Source organism: Mustela erminea, chromosome 5 (genome assembly GCF_009829155.1).
Source record: "Mustela erminea isolate mMusErm1 chromosome 5, mMusErm1.Pri, whole genome shotgun sequence".
Taxonomy (NCBI): Eukaryota; Metazoa; Chordata; class Mammalia; order Carnivora; family Mustelidae; genus Mustela; species Mustela erminea.
In genome coordinates this window covers 143,352,490-143,361,035 of record NC_045618.1, presented here as the reverse complement: position 1 = coordinate 143,361,035, position 8,546 = coordinate 143,352,490, and positions in this window count along the sequence as shown.

Sequence of the window (8,546 nt, the reverse complement as noted above, 5' to 3'; positions counted from 1 at the left end):
CAGAAATCAATTGTGTTTTGATCCATTCAGCAAGGCATAACACATATAGCTTTAGGTTGGTGGATTTTTTTTCTTTTTTAAGGACAGTCAAGTTCAAAGACGGGACCTGGAAAAGATAAGATAACAGCAGTGGGAAAGCTTGCTGCCCCCATCCTGTTGGTTTCAGTTTCAGGGCATCTTACATAATTAAAAGGAGCCCTGTGACAAATCACACCTCCCAGCTGCACCCGTGACAGACAGCTCTGCGTTGCCCCGGGGGGATGAGTCCGCTGGCTCGCTTGTCAGAGATGCGCAGGGGCCGGTTCTCTCCTTCTGGTCGTTCTCTCTCTCTCTCCCATCCAGCCCCCGCCTCCCACCCTCTTCTCCCGCTTCCCCCGTTAAGATCCCACTTACCTATTGCTTCATTCTTCTGGAATTATTTCTACCACTTATGAGGACTGGTAGTCATGTTCTCATAGCAATGACAGATGTCCAAACCACTTCCTCCTTGGAGAGTTTCTCTGCTTTTGAGAAAAGGCCTCTGGGTATTTGGAGGAGGCATCCGGGGAGCGACGGAGAGAAACTGGCTCCTTCACTTCTAATGGTGTTTTTGTGACGTTCCCACTGGGAGACACGGAGTTCTGTTTGAGCGGGGGAAAAGGCTTAAAACAATGCCGTGAATGCCGACGGAGACTTGACTTATAATTGAATGAGCAGTTCTGATTTTATAAAATACAGTCATTAGAAGCTCAGATCTGGTATCTCCTGCGTATGCTGAAACACAGCTAAAATAATCACAGACCTACTGGACCCCTCTCAAACAAGTGAATATCAGAAAGTTCTGTGGAAAACATTTACTGGGGAAAAACAATTTGAATATTGGGAAATGCAGCTCCGTTCACTGTTCCTACAGAAGCAGCATCCGTCCCTTTAGGGAGAGACCTCACTGCATTTGCAAGGCCGCGTTAAGAGGGCATAGTGATTCCCACGTGGGAAACGTGGGCAGAGCTGTGGACGTCTCTGGTTCAGGGACACCTATGTCCCTCGGAGTAGGTGCGGGACAGACGAAGGGGCCAGTGGTGTGCCCTGGGAGCCAGAGGACCAAAGTCCTAGAAATGGGGAATTGGGGCTGTGTAGAGGAGCAGAACACAGGAGAGGATGTCCCCGGTATTTCCCTGCGTGGGGTTTTTCAACCCATAACTTCCGTGTTAGCCCTGGGCAAGGGGCAGAGAACAGGAGAAAGAAATTGTGTAAAATGTCCTAACATGTGGTGGGGCTAACCTTCCCGTAGAAATGCCCGATGCCCGGGCACAAAGGAGCGATGAGTGACTCAGTCTCGATCGTCTGTGGTCAGCACAGGAGAGGGCCGGGACGGTCTGGGGTGAGGGACTTGACCCCAGATAAGGGTCCGGGAGGGTAACCCTCCTTGGGGGGTGGTGACTACGTGCAAATAGGGTGTGTGCGTGGCTGCAGGGCGGGCAGCGGTGTTCCCGGCAGATGGCCCAGGCCGTGGGAAGCCCGAGGCAGGGACGGGAGGCTGGGGTGGAGGGCGTGGCTGTGACCAGGGGAGGAGGGCAGGGCGTGGAGCCTGCCCGCGGGGTAGGCGCTCCGGGGCTGCAGCCGGGACCTTTGCCTGAGCTGTTTTGCTCACAGGGCCAGGAAGTGCCTTGGAATGGGATCACGTGGCCTAGAGGCCGGGGACCCTGTGGCCAGCAGCCGCGGGCTGGCACCTGACTCCTGGCCAGTGCTCATCTGTGCTCTGCACGCTGGAGGTCTGCCTCCGGGAGGAGACGCAGCAGCCGATGGGGAGTCGGACGGCTCCTTCATCCCTGGCACCCGTTCCCGATGCGCCGTCCGCCCTGTACAGCAAGCCCGCGTCTTTCTTCTTGTTCTTCCTTCTCTACTTCTTGCTCGGACCGCGCGGGGAGGAGGTCACCGTGAGCTGGGCCTTGTGCGGAGGGAAGCAGGCTTGGGGAGTCCCTCCCTGGGCTCTCACAGACCCTCTCCGGGGCGCTCCTTGTTCAGGATGCCTGTCCTTTTTTTTCCGCACCCAGCCGTCCAGATGGCCAGGATGATGCAGAGAGTCTGTCCTTCCCAACAAATAGAGGAGGCTTGGCGGCGCTCCTTTCTGCGCAGGTGAACCCTGCCCCGACCGGCTGGACATGCAGGGGAGATTTTACACAGACCCTGGGAATCGCCCTATGTTACCTAATATTAAAATAATAATAGTAATTATCCTGCAAGCAAACTGGACAAAGATGTTGATGAACCTGTTTTCTTCTCAAAGCGTTATCAGTGACACACCATATGGTTTTTGCCAAATCATTTGGCTGCCGTAAGATTTTCTATTCCCAATTGTAAAACTGAGCTAATAGAATTTGCCACCCCACCAGGATATCACAAGCACTAATCGGAATATCTATAAATGCTTTTGAACTCCTTGAGAAAAACACTCTGCCAAATTACCAAGTGAAATTTATATAAATGTCGTCCTAACCCCAGATCTTCAGTTTGAAAGTGGGAATTTAGGGCTTACGTGGACACATTTATTATAGTCCTCTCAGAAATTACACAAGACTGGATGTCCCGAGTTTTAATTTTTTCTTTAAACGAGACCATGAAATGTTCTAGGCTGAGGCTCAGAAAAATTTTCAAACATAAGCCCCATTACAAAACCAAGTTTGCACGTAGGAGGCTTTCTGGGGTGCTGGGGTCCATCCTCTGAGCCAAAGACAAGACCACCTGGTCTGTCATCCCTGAATCTTTGGGGTGTGCTGCGATGTGTCATTGTAACGCTCAGACAGTCCTTCTTCCTTTGCGGGGTGGGGGCTGGCGGGGGAGAATCAAGGAGGACTTTCTACCCGCAGATCTGGAACAGTTTACCCTTTAGGAAGACCCATGCCTGTTTATCTGACTCCCCAATACAGCTTAATTATACTTAAGTCCATGTGTTTACTTTGCAGATCTCCAAAAGGAGTAGGAAAGATCTAGCAACCCGAAATTAGTTGAGGAACCAGCATGTCCCTTGCTTTAAGGAACACAGTAAACATTTCAAAAGAGCATGCCAGCTCATTATCCAACTCTCTCTCTCTCCAGTGACTTCAGAGGGAACAGCGGTGGTTAAGCAATGTTTGCCAAAAGCGAATCTGGGGACGGGTGTTGATTTTAAAAGAGAAGCACAGAAGAGCTGGCCGCTCCCCTGCAGGTCCCCCCAGCGCGGCGGCGGCAGCGTGGAGGCGAAGGCCCTCGGCAGACGTCACGAGGAGCTGTGGCCCCTCCTTGACCTCCCTGCCGCTGGGGGTCCCTGATGGTTGAATAAGCTGCCGTGGGATGGGTCGGGATCTTCCCCGAGAGATGAGACGCAGCTCCCCAAGTCTGGAGACGGACGAATGGATGCGCAGTCTTTATTTGCCCCCTGTAGGTTCTCAGCCCCGAACCTGGACCGTTGGCCCCGAGCTCAGGAACTCAGGTCCCGAAAGGAGTGAGTATGGCGTGCTTTTCACCATGATGTCCCCCTGCCCCAAAATACACCCTCTTTAATATTCTGGCAGGAGGTAATGAACACATCCCGTGGCTGTTTGGAGGTTCTGCTTTGCTGAGCAAGAAATCCGCCACCGGCACGCCCATGGCCAGCAGCAAAGAAAAGCGGTCTTGTACACGTCCGCTTACGGAGTGTGTCCCCCACCCCCCATAAAAGACCCTATGACCGAAAAATTGTGCGAAGGCTGTTCAAAGTCGGCCCCATTTCTTTCTTGGGCTCCTGATCTTGTTCTTTCTTGCTCCCTGGGGAGTGAAAGACCAGCCGGCTCTCTCCCTACCTCCTGGTGATATTTGAAAATCTTCATTTTGTTGTAGAGGTCACAGGTCAGCCCGTCCATGTGGATTCTTGTAATTGCCTGGGACGTGCTTTGTGTGGGCCGATTACATCTTTTCTTTGAGACCCAGAGGGAGCCATTCATTAGGACGGCGCTGGTGCCTAAAGCCGCCTGCACCGTTGAGGGCAGCTCGCCCGTGAAAGCCCCCGCCCGGCATCACTTTATTCCCAGAATCTTAATTACAAGGCAGGACCGGCACGGACGCATTCAGTAGCCTCCATCCACACCGGCCCGCGGCCCAGCGCCCCCCCTGCCCAGAAGGCTGTAGCACAGATAACTCTTGACATGGAAGCGAGGTTAGAAGCGCATCCCTGTGGCTTCACACCTTTGCAAGGTGCTTCCTCTCTCACGGGCCTGTTATCCTTCCCTGCCAGACGTCAAAGGGAAGCGAGGTCTCACGTGTCCCCGGACCTGGGTCTGTCTCAGCTTCCCCACATTCTAGAGGACGAGGCCCTCGGTTTCCCCAGCAGGAGGGCCGGAGGGGGAGGGTGGTAGCCAGTGGGCACCATGCACCTCTCACCATGGGGCCATGACCTTGGGACAGAGCCCAGGCCACCTCTCTAGTGTCCCCTTGGACATAGACGGTCACCTTGGAGCAGACATTCTTTGTCTTTTCCTGTCACTTTTGCCATCTTCTAGTTGGAAGTGTTGCCAGCCCCTCCGCCTGTCCTGGGGGAGGCGGCTCCGGGGCTGCTCTCCTTTCTCCATACTGGCCCACAGAGAAAGTTCTGGCAGGGAGGCGGGCACGTTTACATGGGAGCTCATGAATCTTCCAGTAGCGCAGGGGGCCAAGCTGAGACCCCACACTGAGCCCGCTGCTGCTCAGCGACGGGCAGGAGGCAGGGGCTGCCTCGGGCTGCCGGAGGGGATGATGCCGGTGGAGACAACGGAGGGACAAAGCCTGAACGTGCTGGACTTGGAGGGTGGCTCCAGGGAAACGCTGGCTGTCGTGTGGGGTGATCCAGAGGGGTCCTGCAGGGGAGCAGCCTGCTCAGGGAGCGTTGGCGTGAGGGACCCCACAGTGTGGGGTGTGCTTTGGGCAAATGCCCGTTAGAGGAGCCAGGGGCGTTGCGGTGGTTCCTCTCCCCAGGCTATGGGCACAGTCTTGCCGGGCCCTCACCAAGGAGCCATTCAGTGTGCACTTTCCCCCCCTTTCCTCTGGGTCGCCAGGGAGTTGAAGAGCGGCTAGTCCCAGACAGGACGCTGTGGCCAAGTGGGCACGGGGGCTGGCGTGGAGCGGCCCCCACTCCCTCCTGGAGTGCTCGGCCGGGCACCGCGTATCCTCCAGGGCCGGCCGGGGTCCCCTTGGGAGTGGGGCAGGAGCAGAGCCCACCAACCTGCTCACCCTGGGACACTGTGACAGTGGCACTGTGACACCCTGGGACACTGTGCTCAGTGCAGCAAAGGAGTCACCAGAGGCCAAATTCAGAGCTGGCAAGAGCCAGCTCAGACGTGGCTTTCCGGAGGTGAACGGCCAACGCGCCCAACCTTGGACCCCCACCCCCACCCCAGAGAGGACTCCAAGGTTAAGTCGCAATTCTGGAGAGACGGAGTCTCTCGGGATTCAGTTCGGGTTTGGTAGGAAAGGCGCGGCATTGGGCACGGTGGGTCTCTAACACCGCCTCCCTCTCCCGTCCAGCCTTCTTTGCTCCCTTGGTGCTGCTGGTCTGCAAGACCCGCTTTCACGTGCTCGCGACCCCCCCCCCCCCAGCCCGGTCCCCAGGCACTCCCATCCTCACTGTCACACGCACGATCCCCGAACACCCTGAGCCTCACACTTTAAAAATAACACGCCTCTGCAAAGAGCTGCATCTGGTCTGAATGCCAGTTGTGAGATCAAGTGGGAACGGGGGATTATTTGGGTTTTTCAGTTCTTCTGCCCCTGTCCTGCCAATTGTGGGGTGCCGAGCCCCCTAACCCAAATGGATTTTCTTCACTGTCTATCCCTGCAAATCCGGCTGGAACAAGAAGTAAATGAAGTAATCCAGGAAGAATAAATAGAGTAAAGAAGTCTCCACCATGGGCAGCTGAACACCGACATCCTTACAAAGGCCTTCCTTCTAGACAGCATCTGGAGCCCAGCTCCATTAGGAATGCATCAAAGATAAATGCGCAGCGGGGAGCTGCAGGGGAACAGCCCAATGAGCCCCTCGATTTATGGCATTTCAACATGTAGTTTGCTCTTAACGGCTTTCTGCAGTCACTGCTGCTCTAGGGGGAATGGGAAGGGGTGTGTGCACCTGCTGGGGGCAGGGCGGGGCCAGGGGAGGCGCCACCTTCCGGCCTGAACGCTGGTGTTGGGGGTCATGCCATTGATGCGTCCTGCTTGTCCCGAGCCCACACGAAGGCTGGAGGGGGAGGGCACACGAGAGGGACTCCCACACCTCATGGGAAGCTCTGATGACCCTGCGGGGCAGGTGCTCCCTCCCCATCTCTCGGATGAAGGAGGCACGTCGCCGGCTGATGCTGTGATGGTTTGTGTCAAGACCGGGAAGTGGCCAAGGGGAGAACTAGATCTGTGTTCAGCATTTTTATCCGTTCAATTGTGTCCTCCCCAGATTCACGTGTTGAAGCCCGAACCCCCACTGCCTCCAAACGTGACTTTATTCAGAAACAGGGTCACGATGGGATTTAATGGGTCACGATGATGTCATACTGGAGCAGGGTAGGACCCTAACACAAGGTGACTGGGTCCTTACGGTAGGGGGAAGTTTGTGCACACGCATGCGTACACACAAACACACACACACGGGAAGTTCACCGTGTGGAGATGAAGGTAGAGAGCCAAGGAGTTGGGTCAGGGGGACATGCCACCAGCCGAAGAGTGGAGAGGTCCCCAGCAAACACCAGAAGCTGGGGAGGGGCCCAAACAGATCCTCCCTCAGCCCCGGAGGGTCCAGCCCGCCGGCACCTTGATCTCAGCCCCACAGCCTCCAGAATTGTGCCCCGCCCTGTGGCCCTCACGGGGTCAAAGCTGGGCCCCATGCACCCTGTTTCCCGGTGACAATGACACTTTGCACATCCCCAGAGCCGGCTGGCGGGAGGAAGACGGCGGGTGCTGTCTGGGGTCCTGACAGCAGCAGCAGAATCTTGCTTACCCCCTCTGCCGGGCTCCTCCTGCTCTGCCCGGGGCCGACCATTCGGGCTGCTTCCCGCGGGATATGTTCCTACCCCTGCACGCGGACTGAGTTTCTTCGAGAGGGTCCTCCCTGGGGGCTGCCCGCCGACTATGACCCTGGGCCGGGATGGGGACATTCAGTGACCCTGCAGAGGGGGACGTCCAACAGAAGTCATTTAAATGCACCCCGCCTAGGGGCCCTTGAAAATGTTTATGGTTTAATCATGGGTTTTTGTTTGTTTGTTTCTTTCCTCTAGAAAACTCATCTCTTATTAGAACCAGGTCAACCAGAACTCCCCTTGGAATTGGGTCGCCAGGCAAACCTAGAGACTCAGGTGGGAGTGGGAACAGGAGCGGGTCCCGTGGGGGAGTGCAAGGCGGGCACTCCTGTGCATCATGCTGGATCTGGGGTCACTGGGGTCACCCAGGCAACTCCTCAGAGTTGGGTTTTGGTTCAGGCAAGGAGCTGATTTTCTGTGGCAAGGACTGTTGTGGTGGCTGTGCTCGCAGGGACTCGGGGACCGGAGAGGATCCCTAAACTTGGGCCCTCATTGAACACACTGCCTGGCAAACCCTTCACAGGTCATGCTGCCCCCCCATGCGCAGGGGCAGGGGTGCCTGTCCTGGGTTCTTGGAGAGTTAGGCGGCGAGCTTCGGGGCTGGGACCTTACTGTGAGCGCTTGAACTTCTCTCCCTTTGTCTCCCCAGGTGGCCCCAGGAACGGGGAAGGGGCGCAGGTTCAGGGGCAGGTCCTGTCTTTGCCCTGTTGGGCTTTTCTCTGAGGCCTGGAACAAATGGCTTGGCCCTCTGGTCTCGTTCCCCACCTCGCCCGGACACTGACGTCTGAGGGTCGTTCTGCTTCAGCAGGTTCCTGGGCGATTATGCAGGAGCCCTCTGGAGGGGTGGCCGGCCCGGGAAGTCAGGTCCAGGAGCCTCTGGATTTGAATGGAATCTCTGCTTGTAGGGGTAACAGTCTCTCCTCCCCTCTGCCCCGGAATGAGACAGCAGATCCCCGGCCAGCATGGTGTGTGTGCGTGCGTGCGTGTGTGCACGGGCACATATGTCTGCGTGCCGACACCCCTGAGCCCCTCCAAGCCTCAGGTGAGGACGATGTTCATGCTCGCAGGCGTGGGTGACGCAGCAAGCGTGTAAGGACACAGCCGGTATTTTGCAAGCCTGACGTGGTGGATTCAGTGCTTAACGCTGTTTCAACCCAACGGATGGCTCACTATAGATGCGGTGAGATTGCAGGAGAGGCCAGGACTACCCAAGTCCCAAGCCTTCACCTCGAGCGGGGGTCTGTGTTTTTTCTGTGGCGCAGAGCTAGTGACAATACTGTGCACTTTCTTCTGTAGCAAAGATGGGACTCTGTATTAAAACAACTAAATATTACTCAGCGTCAGGATTCCACAGTGACATCTATATGGCCCCATTTTTTTTTTAATGGCACAACTTTTTAGGCAATTTTATATGTAGGTAACTTAGGCTGTTTACAAGTGGTTGGTGGCTTCGACCCCTTTTGCCCCAAGTGTTGCATCACTGTGCCATTCCTGTTGTCCACAGCCGAAGCGACC